This window comes from Vombatus ursinus, unplaced genomic scaffold (genome assembly GCF_900497805.2).
Source record: "Vombatus ursinus unplaced genomic scaffold, bare-nosed wombat genome assembly UNPS02014803.1, whole genome shotgun sequence".
NCBI classification, from domain to species: domain Eukaryota; kingdom Metazoa; phylum Chordata; class Mammalia; order Diprotodontia; family Vombatidae; genus Vombatus; species Vombatus ursinus.
In genome coordinates this window covers 3,838,706-3,844,467 of record NW_020954581.1, presented here as the reverse complement: position 1 = coordinate 3,844,467, position 5,762 = coordinate 3,838,706, and the positions used below count along the sequence as shown (strand labels likewise).

The following is a 5,762-nucleotide window of genomic DNA, read 5'->3' as shown; positions in this document are numbered from 1 at the left end:
ATAGAATAAAGCAAAACAAAAGAAAGCCCATAAATTACATTAAGGGACTTAGTGGCAAACCATTCCATGGCCACAGTGACGTCTTTATTTTCATTTCAAATGTGGGTCCCCATGACACAAAGACAGGCTCCTCCCATCATCACAGCTCTCCTAAGACAAAATTGATCTGACTGTAAAAGATGCTACACCCTTGCCTTGAAGTAGTTTCCATTTTGCTTGGGATACTTAATCTTTTGTCTGTTTGCATGAGGATATGTTGGCAGAATTCAGAAAAAAATGGCCATTCTGTGGCTAGTAATTGATGATTTCCCTTTCAGTAGTATTAGTCACTCATTGTTGATGTGGAACAAGGATAAATAATGCAGGTCAATGATTCAGCATTCCTTCTATAGACCTGTAATTCCAACATCCTGTGGCTAGCTCAACAAAAGGAGGTTTTATAGAAACAATTCATGTTATTGTAGACTTGCCTTACCTATTTTGATAACACTTCCATTATACAAGTACCTCAGAAATAGGTAAGATGGTTTTATTAGAAGCCTAATTTTAAAGAACTGATTGATCTTAGCTACAGGCAATTCTTGCTTTAGTAAGTGGACTGTTCCACAGACCTCTACATAAAATGATTTTTACACACTGCTAATTTGCCCTGAATCATGGGGAGAGGAAGGATGGAGGGAGACAGGAATGGGGCTACAGTCCGGTGGAGGTGGTAAGCTAGAATAGGGTTCAAGAGGGGAAAAAAATTCAGAGGGCAGGGGCAGACACATTGGGGCCAGACACAGACAGAAGAGGATACAGCCAGGTGAGGACAGGCTACACACCAGGTGGACATGTTGGTAAATGGTCAGAGAGAGACAAAGGTCTCCTCTGTGAGTGTGGGGAGTGTCAAGCCAAGTCTCTGATCCATAGACTTTTTTGTTTTCTTTTGATTTATTTTTTGTTTGTTTGTTTGTTTGTTTGTTTGTTTGTTTTTGGGGGGGAGCTTATGGAGTGCCTAGCCAAGAGGCAGGCAGAGACACATAGAGCAAGCGCAGAACTGTACTTGACAGTACTGAAACACGGTACTGTGCCTAACATAGGTGTTTTGTTTTATTTTGGGGGGGGGAAATGTGGATTTTTTTCAAACTTCTTTACATAAAGTTGAATTTGCACAATGAGAACTAATGTAAGGCAAAAACTATCTCTATTATGATTAATTTCTTTATGTTTACGATTCCATTTCCTCTTCTATTTTAATTAGAAATATGTATATATGCACACATATATGTAGATGTATGTATATGTGTGTGAATGCACATAGAGATAGAGATATATAGATATATGTAAAAATCAATCAGCAATCATCTGTCAAGTATTTACTACTTGCTGGGAAGGTTGGTGTAGTGGAAAGATAGCTGACCTTTGAGAAATCAAGACCAGACATGGGTTTTATTTTATATTTGCCTCGGATACATATGGGCTACATGATCTTGGGCACTAATCTGCATTGGAACAGGAAATGCCTCACAATTCCTCACAAGAATTCCCTGCATCAATGGCAGTCCTCCTTTGGTCCAATAAATATTTTGTGGCTCACAGTAGACTTTGGCTGTTCCTCTGTTACATTTTCCCTTTAATGCATGAACAGACCACTTCGTACTCCTTTTCTTCTGTCCTAATTGGAAATTCCCTCACGTTGTGGCCCACAACTTTACCCAGACCCCAGCCATGTTTCAATTCACTCTCTATTTGCCAGCCATCTTCTAAACAGCTTCTTCATTTACTTTGCTGGCCAAAACAAAAACTACATCCTAAAGGTTTTAACCTACAGAACTTCTGTCTTGAGGCCTGGACTATTCTTCATCTAGCCCACTATTTTAAACAGGCCACAGTCATGCTTTATTGCACTCCCTACTCCCTGGTAATCTTGACAACTTCACCAGACCCTTCTAGTTCTGGAACTAAGACTATATCAATTCTGCCATTATTCCTGAAAGGAATGTATCTGTCTTCTCCCTTAGAGTCTCAGTCACCATCCTTATAACTTCTCAGACCAAGCTGCCCCTTTCTGGCAGCCACTTCCTTATGTATATTGCCTATCCCAATAGGATATGGGCTCCTTTGGGGAAGGGATTATCTTTGCTCTTGTGTTTGTATCCCTACTACTTAGCACAGTGCTTGGCACAGTATAGGTCCTTAATATTTTTTCGTTCACTCATTTATTCATATACATATATACATATATGTGTGTATGTGTATATATGTGTGTGTATATATATATATGTATATATGTAACGATGTTTTTATACTACTTTTTTCACCCAAGTAATCATCATTAACATTCTGAAGCCTATTTATATCTACCATTCATCATTTCATTACCATGAAATAAAAAGTCTAATAACCCTTTCAAGGAAGGAAATTATGTTAGTCTGACATGATTAATTCTTAAGGAACCCATGCTTTCTAAGTCCTCATATTGTTGTGATGCCATACAATGCCTTTTAATGGGTTCCATTGTTTGTTTGTTTGTTTTTCCTTGAGTTTGGGATACATGTGAATAAACCCTTTCCACAGTGTGATGGTTTTGAATGGCCACTTAATGGTAATTCACCTTCTGCTGGGGCTCTTCTTTATGTGTGTGTGTGTGTGTGTGTGTGTGTGTGTGTGTGTGTGTGTGTGTATATAAATATATATATATATATATATATATATATATATACACATATATAGTGACTTGGTGGTAAGGTTAGAACATCGAATTTAAGTACATCCTCTGCCCACAGAAAAGCACAAGACATACACAAGTCTAATCCAGTGGTATTAAATTAGTATTTTGACTTGAACTAAGAAGAAATAGCATATGACCAAGCACAGTCGTGGTCCTATTCCTTTGATATGCAAACATTGACAAGGCAACGCTTGTCAAATAGACTATTTATGGAAAAAAAGAATGAACCTGAGTCAGGACATCTCATTCAATCAGTCTGTAAAATGCCCTCAGCCTACACAAAGACACAAAGAGAGGAAAGTGTGTCCAATTGCTTCATAATTAGTCCAAATTAGCAAGTCAAAAGCTATTTGTATATAATAAAAGATACTTTTTTTGGCTCAGCAATTGAGGTGAATTGTCTAAACAGGGAGTAACTATTAGAGCAGAATGCAGTTTTATGGACAGGTATATATTATTTTGACATTGTTTTCCCTATGTACAAATCAATTTGGGAATGTTTTGAGATGATTAAATAGCATCATTAAAACAAATTTTAATAAAGAAAATGAACACACATAGATATTGGAAGTCAATAGCTGACTACCAGGATAATTAAAAACTACAGCAAACTATGGACATAAATACTTTGGTTAGGTAATATGTTCTTTATTATTGATGGGTGAAATCCCATGACATCCAAAATCTAATGATTTGGGGAAGACAATCCTTTTGGGAGGACTTTACAGGTTCTTTTGATAAGTTCAGCCATACTAAGTCAATAGGATCATAGATTTGGAGTATAAGTAACCTTATAGGCTCCTGAATCCAACCTCTTAATTTCACAGGTAAGGAAACTGAGGTTCAGAAATTTTAGGTGAGCACGGGTTCTTAAAATTTTATCATGCATTCTTCTCGCAATCTGATGAAGCCGATGGACTCATTCTCTGAATAATATTTAAAAATGTACAAAATAAAATGTATAAGATTCTCGAGAAACTATATTGCAATGAACCAATTATGTATTTGTGTCTAATGGTAGCCATCTCTAGAGTAGGAGGGGGGAGGGAAAAAAGGAAAAAAAAATAAATTTACTTGATAACTTTATTATATATTCAAATGGTATGTAATAGATTTGTAATTTCATGTGCAATCATCTTTTTATTATACTGTTATAGAAATGCTTGTTTTATTCTATAAATTAAAAATAAATTTTAAAAAATTAAAAATGAAACTAATGAATTCTATTGAAATACACTTATCAAATGTTTTAAAGTTTTAAATGAAAACAAGTTCAAAGCCCCTTGCTGCCCATGGTCACATAACTAGTTTCTGAGAGACAGCACCCAGGTCTTTTGGATCCCAAGCCCAACTCTTTAACAAGTGACTGCTGAAATCCCTTTCAACTTGTAGTTTCCATGATCTCAATATTCATTACAGATATTTGCATTTTCTTTTCCTGAATTCTTCAATCTGCATTGTGACAGGAGCATGGTAACATCAGTAAAGTATCATTTACCTGGTTTGATTTGTCCAAAACATCCAGAAAATTGGACTACTGAAGAAGGATCTCACAATTTTATCAGGAAACCTGGCCTGATCCATTTTGGGGGACATCAACATTAGCTGTCAGTTGGTTGGTTGTTGTCCTTCATTCTCAAAGAGGACGAAAATGACATAACTAGGTTGGGGTCAAGAAACAGTGTGGCCGACTGTGGCTGCTCAGACCATTACAAGCTTGGAAGGCTTTACCACAGGTCGGGTACAAATGGTCTATATGAACATTGGGAGTAAAGATGTCACTAAATTTGTGCATATCACATTTCTTTTGAACTACTGCAATTCTGTGTCACTCATAGAGCATAGGTCCTTCGATGAAAGTGCACCATGCTACTTGGTCCTCTGCCGGTGTCTCCCATGTCACACAATCAATCTTAAAGTTCTTCAGAAAGCTGTTAATGATTTCTACAATGAAAAACCACTTCATTCTTTGATGCAGTCAGTCCAGTACCATTCCATTTCTTGATATTTTATTTATTTTTTTAATTTTTTTTACATGAAAATTTTTTACTATGACAAAGACATCATACAATTTTTATGATCTTGGTCTTTCTTTTTTGCTTTTGTACAAGGCCAGAAGAGAAACATTTGCAACTTTTACAACCTTGAATCTGACTCCAGGAATATCACCAACAGCATGACCTTTTCGACCAAATCCAGCAACCAAAATTTCATCATTTTCCTCAACGAAGTTCAAGCAGCCATCACTGGGAACAAAGGCAGTAATTTTTTTTGCCGTTCTTAATCAGCTGGACTCTCACACACTTCCTGATGGTGGAATTGGGCTGCTTGGCTTCCACACCAACTTTTTCCAAGACAATACCTTTTGTGTGAGGTGCTCCTCCAAATGGGTTGGCCCTCAAGGCAGTGCCCAAATGAGCTTTCTTATATTGTTTGTCATGCCACTTTTGGTCTCTCCTGTGGCTTCGGAGCTTTCTAGCAGTACGAAGACAACGGTACTTACCCGTGCTGCCGCCTCCCGGGCCGAGAGAAAAGAGAGCCATTTCTTGATATTTTAGAAATCACTTCTCTTCCTAAGTACTTTGCTTTGTTTTCTTTTGTTGGGGGAGGGGACAGAAAGGGGTTTAGTATGTAATGTCATCAGAGTATTAAATATCCTTTGCTGATATAGATCAGCAACTTAGCTATAATTTACAGTACAAAAAAGCTGACCAGAGCACCAAGAGATTATGTGACTTGCCCAGGGTCACACAGGTAGTCGCTTCTAACTATATGTTAGAAGCAGGATTTGAACCTAGGTATTTCTGATTATTAGCCAAACATTATATCCACTACAATGTGCTGACTCTCAGTACTAATGACAGCTAATTTTATATAGCACTTTAAGGTTTGCAAAGCATTTTACATGTGTTTTCTCATTTGAACCTCAAAACAACCCTGTGAGGAAGGTGCTATTATAATCCTCATTTTACAGATAAAGAACTTGCCCAGTGTCACATAGCTAGCAAGCAGCTGAGTCAGTATTTGGACTCAGGTCTTCCTGCCTCCA

The 5,762-nt window shown here is 37.3% G+C and overlaps 1 pseudogene; it reads right to left on the bottom strand.

Moving 5' to 3' along the window:
• Window positions 1-4,787: 4,787 nt before the first annotated feature.
• Window positions 4,788-5,256, bottom strand: LOC114051550 (annotated as a pseudogene).
• Window positions 5,257-5,762: the final 506 nt, after the last annotated feature.